Below are 12,525 nucleotides of genomic sequence, written 5' to 3'. Positions count from 1 at the left end.
TACTTCTTCCAAGTCTCAGAGCTTTACCCGGTCCTAAGGACACAGTCAGCTCAAATTTGGGAAGAGCAGGGCAGCTGCTTTAGGAGGACATGCAGATGTCACAATCTGGCCACTGTGTGTCTGTGTGGCCTTGGGCAGTTAAAGATTCTCCTCTCCCAGTCTGAGTTCCCTCACCTGTAAAAGAATATACATAAATCTCCCTAGTGCGACTCAAGTGGGAGTTAAATAAGAAAAGGCAGTGGCTCTCGGGACTTCCCTGGTGGCGCAGTGGTTAAGAACCCGTCTGCCAATGCAGGGGCACGGGTTTGAGCCCTGGTCCGGGAAGATCCCACATGCCGCGGAGCAACTAAGCCGGTGCACCACAACTACTGAACCTGCGCTCTAGAGCCCACGAGCCACAACTACTGAGCCCGTGTGCCACAACTACCGAGCCCACGCACCTAGAGCCCGTGCTCTGCAACAAGAGAAGCCACTGCAATGAGAAGCCCATGCACCGCAACGAAGAGTAGCCCCCGCTCACCGCAACAAGAGAAAGCCCGTATGCAGTAACAAAGACCCAACGCAGTCAAAAATAAATAAATTACTTACTTGCTTAATTTTTTTTTAAAAAGGCAGCGGCTTTCAAACTCTGCTTGGCCTAAGAATTATCAGAGTGGTTGTTAAAAATGAAAAATCCTAGGCCACTCTCCTTTTCCCCCCCAGAAATTCTCACTAGGGCTAGAAAAATGCTCAGGAATCTGTAAGCACCGTACATGCCGCTAGTGCAGGTGTTCAGAGGTATCGGCCTTTGAGAAACACTGAGATGTGAAATAATAGTAACAGTAACAATAATAATATTTACTATTATTATTATAAAGCAAGTTAATGTCAAAATTTAAAGAGCTAATCAACAGCTCTTCAACTCTCCACCCAATTTAAGGACAAATTAAGAGATAAAGAAGCAATAAATTCCTCATATAAGTGATATCATATGAGTATTTGTCCGACTTAGTTCACTCAGTGTGACAATCTCTAGGTCCATCCATGTTGCTGCAAATGGCATTATTTCATTCTCTTTTATGGCTGAGTGACATTCCATTGTATACAATGTACCACATCTGCTTCATCCATTCCTCTGCTGATGGACATTTGGGTTGCTTCCATGTCCCGACTAATAAGGACCTACTGTAGAGCACACGGAACTCTTACTCAATACTCTGTAATGGCCTATACAGGAAAAGAAGTGAAAACAAAAGAGTGGATATATGTATATGTATAACAGATTCACTTTGCTGTACACCTGAAACTAACACAACATTGTAAATCAACTAAATTCCAATACAAATTTTAAAAAAGAAGCAATAAAATGGATAGAGACTGCAATGCCACCCACATTTTGTGGCTTCTATCTGTGAGCAAGTGGACTAAGACTAAAGTCAGGGCTTAGAAAGTTCCTGCTTTGCCACTTTGGTTGGGCTTCTTTGGTTGCAACAGAAAAAGCCCTTGAGAAACAGCACCTTTCCAGCCCTCTCTGCCATTCACATCCCACCCTAGCACACAGGCATGACCCACCTGCCCCGTCCTGTCCTTGGCCACTATTGGCACTTGGTGCAGCCCAGCTCATCGTGCACGTGCTGTAAGCCTTAGAAATACAACAGGGAACAAGAAAGAGCCAGGCCCCAGGCCCTGCCTTGGAGCTGTCAGAGTCTGGGAGGGCTCAGAGGAGGAAGCAGTTCATGGAGGGACGTGCTCAGGGCTATGGCAGAGGCCTATACACGCCCCCTTGATGCCGCAGTGTGTCAGCCTAGGCCCCGAAAGGCCTTTGTCCACTTTCATCAGAGTCTGCACGTTCAGTGCTGCTGAGGCCCCTTCCCCGGTCTGTCCTGTTCTTTGCATCCATCTCTCCTCTCCCTTTTACCCAGGATTGCACGTCCTCCTCCAGGCAACACCCTATTTTTTGTGTTTAAGGGACATGTGAGGCAGAAGCTAAAGTTTAAAAAAAAAAAAACTTAATGTTTGTTTGTTTGCTGAACAAAAGGTAAGAAAGGTGCCCCCACCTAAGACTGGGAAAGTGAAACCACCAGGACCTGGAAAGGCCTTTTGTCACGTTATCAAAAAAGCCCAGACCAAGGCCTGTCTCTGCAGGGACCCCTCTGAGCTCTCAGATCTCCCAATCCTTTCCACCCTTCATATGGGGGCAGGAGCCTGGAACAGCTCTTTCCTTTACTGAGCAAGAAAGAGTCAAGAAAGGAAAGGGGAACACGGTGAAGGGGCGCCCTGAGCCACCCTAACCTGATGGAGGCTTGAATTTCCCACTTACTAGCTGGTAACTTAGAACAAGTCACTAACTTTTCTAAGCCTCAGTTTGCAAAGCAGGAACAATGGTCATGCGTTTAATTCAGACAAAACCATTAAAACAGGCGCTGGTATGCAGCAGGGGCTTTAAATGTGAGTTCTTGCTGCACGAGGCTTGTACCCAACTCTTTCTGAAGATGGGAGGACAGGGTGTGCCCAGGCAGACAGGCTAGGGCTTTTTGAAGTGGCTCATGGGCTCGTAGCAGAAATCAAAAAACTTTTAAGACACCATTGCATCCCTGGATGCAGAATAAAAGCTAGCCAAGCAAGAAGACATACTCGCTTCGGCGGCTCAAACACCCACTGTCGCTTTGCTTTTTACTTTTAAGAAAAAAAAAAAATCAACCAAACAGAACCTTTCTTCTCATTTCTTTTTTTTCATGCCTGGGTCTTTGTTCCATGCCTCCCACACCCTAAATCTCTCTCCCTCAAGATCTGTTTTCATCACCACTTGCCCCAAGAAGTACCCTCACTGGAGCGGCCGCTGGCTTCCTGACTATGACACAGAAGTGCAGCTTCCCAGCTCAGCCAGGACCACCGTGTGGGACCACCGTGTGGGAGAGCCCTGGAGGGCAGGGACTTTCTTGGGGGCAGGTGATGCCTGAGTGGACGGCTGGCAGAGGACTAAGCATTAACCAGGTCAAAGGCGGTGATGCAAGGGGGCACTCACCAGCCTGTCGTGTTCATGGCAGGCTTCCTAGAAGAGGTGTCCATGCTTGTTAGTGAGCAGTAGCAGTGAATCAGGAGGTATTTATTGAGCACCGACTTTGTGCCAAGCCCTAGGTTCTCAAGAAGAGTTGAACATGTGAGCCTACAGCAACTGGAAGAGTGCAGGTGCGGGGGACTAAGTGACAGGTGCGGGGAGCACAAGTCACTGCTAGAGCACTGCAGGCAAAAGGGGAGAAAACATGGGAGACGTGGCTGGACCAGAGCACAGAGGGCCTAGAGGTCAAGCTCGTGTCCTAAAAGAACTCAGTCCCTGTACGTACAGAGAGCCCAGGGTCACACACCCTGGATGGCAGAGCTGGGATTGAAACCCAGGTGGCCCAGCTCCCCAGCCAGAGCTTCCGGCACAGCGCACGATGGCTTCCCCGACCACTTCTTTCCGTCCTGGCAAATAACACCAACAATAATAATAAGAACAGCACCAATTAAATATTCTGTAATAACCTAAACAGGAAAAGCATTTGGAAAAGAATAGATACATGTATATGTATAACTGAGTCGCTCTGCTGTACACCTGAAACTAACACACACTGTAAATCAGTTATACTCCAACATAAAATAAAAATTAAAAAGGAACAACAACACTTAATGTTTACTGGGTATTCACTGTATGCCAAGTGCTATTCTAAGCGCCTTACATGTTTTTATGTCTTGCAACAATCCTGTGAAATAGATGTTACCATTAACCCTCATTTCACAGAGGAGTCTCTGGAGGCACAGAAAGGTTAAGTAACTCAGTCAAAGCCGCACAGTTAGTAAGAGGTAGTGCTGGATTCAAACCCCAGCATTCTGGCTCCCAAATCCATGTGCTGACTGCCTATGCTCTGCCAGCAGGCGAAGCCCATGGTCCCATGGCTGCACTGATCTCAGGGCGGCTGGGGGCCATCCTGGCTCCAGACCGATCTCTGAACTTCCCATCCGCCCTTTCCTTCAAAGCCATCAGGGACACCGACTTGAGACTGGTAGCTCTGACCTCCTCCAAGACACAAGGACGATGCTCACTACAGACCTGGCCCCATGCCTGGGCAGGCCAGTTGGAAGTGATGCTCGGCTCTGGGCTGGGGGCCGCCACCTTTTGACCCCTGCATGCCTACACCATGCACCTTTCTCTCTACTGTAATCCCCAGCCGGAAACTCCTAGGCCGGTAGAAAACCATGCAAGCCATGGTGTGGGAGCGAAGGGAGAAATGGCAGGAAGATGAAAAAATCTCATGGAAAGGCAGTAGGGGCCCAAACAGCAGTCTGAGCTGTCTGTCTAGGGGCAGCACGCTGTCCTGTTATTTTGCAGGACAGACAGTACATTAGTTTCTTAAATGTGTTAATAAGCCTTTGCTTCCTGGCCTTCACAGGGGAAGAACTGAACTAAATCCCTTCCTTTCAAAGAAGGCTGTGTAAAATGTCTGTGCCGGCCAGTCCAAGTGCTGAGGATGGAGAACAGGGAGTGAAAAGGGGCGCTTGCTGAGCGGGTACTGCGTGCCAGGCACCTCTCGAAGGGTCTCATGTACATTATCTTTTTTCCATCTTCTGACGTGGGTGCAATGAGTGTGCCTATTTCACAGACGAGGAAGCCAAGGCACAGGATGGTTCGGGAACTAGTGCCAGGGCACACGCTCACAGAGGTGGTGTCAGGTCGGCCCCAGAGCCCTGCTCCTACCCGCCACACCCCAGCTCTGAGCCAAGCAGGGCTTGGGTCCAGAATCTGAGAAGCTTCACTACTGTCGTGTTCTGTGACTCTGAGCCTCGTGCAGAGGTGGCCCATCTGTGTGTTCAGCACCCGTGGAGCGATGGTGGAGCACATGCCCGGGCTTGGAAATAGACAAGCGAGAGGCCCGGTTCCCACCGCAAGGAAATCACGCCAGTGGGACTACAACACAGACGTGGACAAGGGCAGCTCAGAGCAACACGTGCTGGCCAAGTCCACCCGGGCATCCCACTGACCCCCTGATGAGGCATGTCTCAGTTTACTGTCATCCCCTCCCCTGGATTCCATATTTCCAATAAATCACGACTAAACACTGAGACCAAAAAGCCAGAAAGCTAACAGCCACTCACCTCTCCCTGGACCCTCCTCTCTCAGGTGCCACCAGGGCTGCTGTTTCCAGAGCTTCCACATCTCTGCAGGGCGACCTGGCCACGCACAGAGGTGGCACCCCCACCTCTGCAGGCCCCCCACCTGCACCAATGAACTTTCCTCCACTCTGACCCAGCTTCCCTCCTACCGCCAGGACCCCTGCATCGCCCTCTGTAAAGCCCTTGGCTGGTTCTCCATCACCTACCACAGGAGGTCCACTATGATGGCAGATGTGAGACCCCTCCTTACCTCTCCGGACTCCCTCCAGGCGTCTGCCCCCGACCACCCCAGGCTGTCCACAGACAGCGCCGTCTTCCTGAAATAACGACGATACAGGTAATATCAGTAGCCGCAAAGAGTGGCTACTGACTCTGCACTGCATGCTGCAAAGGAATTACCTTGTTTAATCCTCCCCGCCACCCGACAAGGTGCATTATGCTTTGAGACCTATTCTACAGTCAAAAACGAAAGGCTCCGAGAAGTCAAATAACGTTAAGTCCACAGAGCTGTGAGAGGTGATGATGGGTCTGACCCCAGATGGTCTGCCTACAGAGCCGTGTTCCTAACACAGCGACACACCCACCCAGTACTTTCTGAGCCAAGCCCGCCTCATCCTGCAGCCTCAGCTTCAATACTGCCTCTGTTTAGGAGGATCCTCTGAGCCCAAGGGAACACGCACCTTCTCCACGATGGTCCTGTGCTCCATCACAGTGTCCATGAGGGAACCGAATACTCCACGGAACTTAACTCTGTGCACAGCTCTTCCTGGAGCCAGTCCCCACTAGTCTCTGAGCTCCTCGGGGACCACCCTTCTCCCACGTGCCTCATCCAATGCCAGCCAGGGCCCCAGGACCAAATTAATTCATATTTGACGAAGGCATACATGAGCCGGGACGCCCTCTGCGCTGGTGGGGTTTGGGGGAATTCATTGCTTGCTCTCTCTCTTTCTCCTTTCTGGTTTTAGTTGTGGGTGCTTTTTCTTTGGCGGAGGGAGCAGGGACGTTAGTTAAGAGGTGACCCAGAGCAAAGGAAACAGAGAAGCCGCTGCTGAGCCCTGTATGGGGCTCTGGGCTTTAAGAGAGAGAGGGAGATTCATCAAACAAGGAGACCCCTACAGCGCAGGCTGCACCGTAGCGTGGGACCCAGACTCAGAAGCCAGACTGCCTGCTTTCAGGAGGCTTGGCCACGCTCACCAGCTGTGTGATCTGAAGCAGGGCATCTAACCTCAACAAGCCTCCTTTCCTGATGCATGGAACAGGGGCAGTAAAAGTACTGCCCTCATTAGGGTTGCTGCGAGGATAAGATGAGTTAATATATGAAGCAGTCTTAGAAATATGTCTAGCTTTATTATTATTTTGAAAGTGTAGTCTCAACTCTCAAGGGCTGTAGAAAATTTGATAGAGTTTTCTCCATCCATTTAAAATAATTTCTCTACATTTTAAATAATGCAGGATGGTTTATAATAAAATAGTCATTCAGCTGGATGGATGTAACTCATATAACAGAATAACAAAGTAGGAATCAGGAGAACCGGATTTTCAACCCAATTCTGCCTGTAACCAGCCATATAACTTTAGGGCGAGTTTCTTAACCTCTCCATCTGCATCTTCTTCAACTGTAACATAGAGATCATGGTAATGGCTGGGATGCTTTTGGTAAGAATTAGAATAAAGATAGCTTAGTCGATTTTTTAGTACTTAACCCAGTTGAAGAGTGCCAAGATTATTCAACAGAGAAAAAACAGACTTCTCAACAAATGATGCTGAGACAGCTGGATACTGACGTGCAAAAAATAAAGATGAACTCTTACCTTACAACATATACAGAAAATTAACTCAACTACCATATGACCCAGCAATTCCACTACTGGGTACAAATCCAAAAAAACCAAAACACTAATTTGAAAAGATACATGTGCGACTTCCCTGGTGACACAGTGGTTAAGAATCTGCCTGCCATTGCAGGGGACACGGGTTCAATCCCTGGTCCGGGAAGATCCCACATGCCGTGGAGCAACTAAGCCCGTGTGCCACAACTCCTGAGCCTGCACTCTAGAGCCTGTGAGCCACAACTACTGAGCCCATGTGCCACAACTACTGAGCCCACGCACCTACAGCCCGTGCTCTGCAACAAGAGAAGCCACCACAATGAGAAGCCTGCACACTGCAACGAAGAGTAGCCCCTGCTCACCACAACTAGAGAAAGCCCGCACACAGCAACAAAGACCCAACACAGCCAAAAATAAATAAATAAATAAATTTATTTTTTAAAAAAAGAAAAGATACATTTCTATGTGTTGATTTGATACATTTACGTATTTCAATACGATCAGCACTGTAGCGTTTCCCTAACACCTCTATCATGTCATATAACTACAATTTCTTTTCTGTGGTAAGAAAATGTAAGGTCTAGTCTCTGAGCAACTCCAAAGTATAAAATACAGAATTGTTGATTATAACCACTGTTCTGTGCACTCCATCTCCAGAACCTATTTTTCTTCTAACTGCAAGTTTGTACCCTGTGACCGACACCTCCCCAGGTCTCCTCCAGACCCCTGGTAACCACCATTCTATCTATTCTCTGTTTCTCCGAGATTGTCTTTGTTAGATTCCACATATAAGTGATATCGGACAGTATTTGTCTATCTCTGTCTGACTTATCTTACTTAGCATCATTTCCTCAAGGTCCAGGCACACTGTCACATGCAGCAGGATTTCCTTCTTTCTCATGGCTGAATAATAGTCCAGTGTGTACGTGTGTGTGTGTGTGTGTGTGTGTGTGTGTGTGTGTGTGTGTGTGTGTCCTACATCTTATTTATCCATTGGTCCATTCATCCATTGACAGACTTTTAGGTTGTTTCCATCTTCTGGCTTGTGAGTGATGCAATTTTAAACCTAAGGGGCCACTGCTGATAGAAGGAGAAAGGCATTCACTGTTAGGGATGCCCTGGGGATCCAGTAAGGGAGTTTTCGGATGAAAGTAACACAGTACGGTACATGCTTTCTCAATAAAGGTCACTGTGGTGGAGGGTGGAAAATAGGACGCAGGCTGATTGACTGTAAGCCAGGAGGCCACCGAGCAGGAGCCTACCAGCAGAGTCCAAAGGCAAGCAAGAGTGAATTAAATCAGAGGCACGGCGGAGGAAGTGGACAAACACAGATGGATTCAGAAACCCAAGCGGCCAAGGACCCTTGGATGGCATTTGTGAGTCTGCCACGTGCCAGCTGCGGGATTCTAGGACAATCATCACTTCAACTCTCTGCTCAGTATCAACTGTTGGATCCACTACCAAGGTGAGGTCAGGATTAAATGAGAGAGTGGATACCTCCCTGCTTTATTTTAATTGGGGTAAAATTCACCGAACATAAAATTCACCATGCCAAGGTATACAATTCAGTGTCTTCTGGTATACTCATAACGCCGTGCAAGCATTGGCACTATCTAATTCCAGAACATTCTCACTGCCCTGAACTGAAACTTTGTTCCCATAACCATCACTGCCCCTTCCTTTATGCCCCTCCCCCCCAGCCCCTGGCAACCACTAAGCCACTCTCCGTCTCTACGGACTTGCCTATTCTGGACATTTCATTTGAACGTAAACATCCGACATGTGGCCTTTTATGTCTGACTTCTATCACCTAGCATGATGTTTTCAAGGTTCCTCCACATTGCAGCGTGTATCACGACTTCATTCCTTTTCGTGTCTTGATAACATGCCATCGTGTGCCTATCCTACATGCTGTTTAGCCATGCATCAGTTGATGGACATTTTGGCTTGTTTCCACTTTGGGGCTATTAGGCATAATGCTGCGATGAACATTTGTGTACAAGTTTTTGTTCCAATGCCTCTTTTTGAGCTAAAAGACTGCGTTCACTTCACTTAATTATTCACTCAGCACGGTTCATGTGCCAGAGGGTGTGCTAGGCTCTGGGGTTTAGAACCATGCACAGGACAGGTAAGGTGCCTGACGTTGGGGTATGTACACTTTCTTGGGGGAGAGAAGCAGTAAATGAGGAGGCAAATAAACAAGATAACTGCAGGTGGTGACAAGCCTTCTGAATGGAAACAGGGCAACGATAAAGCAGAGCAACCTGCGGAGGAAGGAGACGCGAGACCCTGGGCGGGATGATCGGGGTATCAGTCAGGGCTCTCCAGAGAAAGAAGACCAGGAGGATGTGAATAGAGAGAGAGAGAGATTTATTTTAAGAAATTGGTTCATGCCATTGTCATGCTTGGCAAGTCCAAAATCTTCAGGGAGGGCCAGCAGGCTGAAGACCCAGGGAAGAGCCCATGTTGCAGTTCAGCTCTGAAGGTTATCTACTGGCAAAACACCCCCTTGCTTTGGGAGGCCAGTCTTTGTTCCAGCAAGACCTTCGACGAATTAGATGAGGCCCACCCACGTTACGGAGGCCAATCTGCTTCACTCAAAGTTCACCCATTTACGTGTTACTCTCATCCACAGAAACACCATCACAGAAACATCCAGGATAATGTTTACCGCATCATCTGGGCCCCACGGCCCCACCAAGTTGACCCAGGAAATCAGCTGTCATAATCAAGAAAGGTGTCCACGGTCAATTCCGGCTGTGATGTGAGAACGAGCAGGTGCCTTCTGTGCAAAAACCTAGGGGAAAAGCGTGCCAAGAAGAGGAGCAGCAAGGGCCTCGGGCAGGCAAAGCGTGCACATTAGCTGAGGCTCGAGGGGAATCGGAGAGGTGACGCCCAGAGGTGAGCAGGGCAGGTGTAAATGCTAGGACATTCTTTTTAGAGAAGGAGAAAAGCCACTTTCTACTCATGGCCCCCTCCTCCATACCCCACTGCCCCTGGCAACCAAGCCACAAAGCCTCGTTCTGCTGTGGGAGATGGGCTGGAAACAATATCCCCAGGCAGCCACACGAAAAGAAATCATCAGGACTTTTGAAAGAAAACCCAGGGAAAGGTAACATCTAACATAAATATCATTTCTCATGGCTCTCTCCCGTGCTTCCAGAAACAGACAAATTTACTTCTAAGTTGTCCTGCTGAGCCGGCCTTTATTACCCGCCTTAGGAAGGCTGCATCTGGGCCAGCTGGGATGTGGGCCGCCTTCAGTAACGCTCGCGCCTCTCAGCTTACATGGCGCCAAGGCCAGCGGAAGCTTGATTTCCCCACAGATCCCAGCAGCAGCCCCGTCGCCTTGATTGCTTCTGATCAAGGCAAACTGAGAAAAACGAAACAGGGACATCTGTTCTCTTTCTGTCACTTGAAGCCGGCAAAAACCTGCAGTCAATGCGGCCACTCAAAACCAACGCAAAAGCGAATTCCCAATACAAGAAGCCCTGGTCGCAGCATTAGGAATTAAAACTTTGCTCCATCCTCTATTCAGAGGGAAAACCACAGGCTGCTTTTAGTCAGAATCCAATGCCTAGGACTTCCCTGGTGGCACAGTGGTTAAGAATCCGCCTGCCAGTGCAGGGGACACGGGTTCGAGCCCTGGTCCGGGAAGACCCCACGTGCCGCGGAGCAACTAAGCCCGCGAGCCACAACTACTGAGCGCACGTGCCACAACTACTGAAGTCCATGCGCCTAGAGCCCGTGCTCCACAACAAGAGAAGCCACCACAATGAGAAGCCCGCGCACCGCAACGAAGAGCAGCCCCCGCTCGCCACAACTAGAGAAAGCCCGTGCACAGCAATGAAGACCTAACACAGCCAAAAATAAATCAATAAAAATAAATAAATTTAAAAAAACCCCACAGAATCCGATGCCTATGTGTCTTAGTCACACCCGTCTGCCAGGAGAAGCACCGGCTTGTCCTACATCCTGACCTCGTCTTTAACACCTGGCACCTGCTAACACCTTTGACAAACGCGTATCAACACAGTCTGAGCTCAGAAGCACTCTGTGCCATCACCTGTCAGCCGAGCCGCCGCAGAGCCTCCTGACGGGCTCCCTGGGTGTCCCCCGGCCCCTCCATCCACTCCCCATGCTGCCCGCAGCTGTGGTCCTCTCCCGCCTCCTTTCTCTGCAGACTCCACCTCAAACACGAGGTCAATGAGGTCAAGCCTCGGGGCTGCTTTCTCTTCTTCCAGCAGGTCATACTCCCCTTCACCTCTGCACCTTTGCACAGGTGTTCCTTCTACCTGGAACATCCCTCCTCTTCAGCCCCCTACCCTAAGGGCATCGACGAGCTAACCCTGATCCCTCATCTGGTCTCAGCTTTGGGAAACCTTCCCCGACCACGCTGCCTGCATTGGAACCAAAGTCCCAGCTACGCTTTACCAGACACGAGTCCCAGGATGCTGTGACCTTCGTGTGTGTCCCCACCCCACTGCTCACCACAGACCCCCGGGGCCCAGGAAGGTACCTAGTGAAGGCAGGTGCGTCCCGTTACTTGTTGAATGAATGAATGAATGGCACAGTGACAGACTCTGAGTGTACAAGGTTAAAGCCAAGAAAGCTGGCGCCTTCCGGAAGCCTCCAGACAAAAGGGAAGAAACAAGAGGCAACCACAGGAAGCGATGCCACCAGAGTGGGGATACGCGTGGGGAGGAGGGACGTTATCTGGTCCCTGCCAGAGGCTCAGGAGGCGTCCAGGAGGAGCCGACGCCTGACCTGAGTCTTGAAGGATGAGTACTGATGAGCAAGTGTGGGGAGACAGCCTAGGCTTTGGCATGAATCGGAGGCAGAGGGAACCCCGGCACCCTGGCGTTTGCGGGAAGCCAGTTCTGTACAAACAGAACTTCGCGTGCGTGGGGAGTGTCAGGGGATGAGGCTGGCATGGTCGGTGCACAGAGATCAGGGCTAGAAACACAGCTCTGACGGTCACCTGCTCATGATGAAGGCTAAATCCAGGAGAGAAGATGAGCGTGTTCAGCCAGGACATATGGCAGGAAGGACAGACTCAGAGGAACATCGACATTTCATTAAGAGACAGAATGGGAAAAGGAGGACAAACAGGGGAGAGAGAAGAGTCAATCAGAGGAAAGGAGGAGAACAAGGGCGAGGGTGTTGATGTGGACGCCAAGAGCAAAAGAAGCTGCAGGAAGAAGTGGGCGCGGTTAACCGGGTCACTTGCAGCACAGAAGCCTTGCCCTGGGCGTCAGCGAAGTGCAGAGGTGAGCGGGATGGGAAGTCAGCAGATCAGACCTCAATGCACCAAAGAAGAGATGGGAGATGAGGACACAGAAGCAGAGAGAATCCACCACTCATTCAAGCACCACCATTGAGAAGGTCAAGAGGGAGAGAGAAACTCAAAGCAAAACCTGGAAAATGTAGGGGCAAGAGAGAACATGTTTTTAGAATTGGAAATGCTTACTCATCTTCGCAATCTAAAAAGAAAAAGGTAGGGCTTCCCTGGTGGCGCAGTGGTTGAGAGTCCGCCTGCCGATGCAGGGGACATGGGTTCGTGCCC

General features: G+C 49.8%; 1 pseudogene; it reads right to left on the bottom strand.

Annotated features, from left to right (window-relative positions):
• Nucleotides 1-11,263, bottom strand: part of LOC113633692 (eukaryotic translation initiation factor 3 subunit D-like) — a 90,225-nt pseudogene extending 78,962 nt beyond the window's left edge.
• Between the last annotated feature and the right edge of the window lie 1,262 nt (nt 11,264-12,525).

The sequence above is a fragment of the Aethalodelphis obliquidens genome, unplaced genomic scaffold (assembly GCF_003676395.1).
Source record: "Aethalodelphis obliquidens isolate GAN/ISIS:26980383/991018 unplaced genomic scaffold, ASM367639v1 scaffold41, whole genome shotgun sequence".
In the NCBI taxonomy this organism is placed as follows: domain Eukaryota; kingdom Metazoa; phylum Chordata; class Mammalia; order Artiodactyla; family Delphinidae; genus Aethalodelphis; species Aethalodelphis obliquidens.
This window is presented reverse-complemented; position numbering and strand designations above follow the sequence as displayed.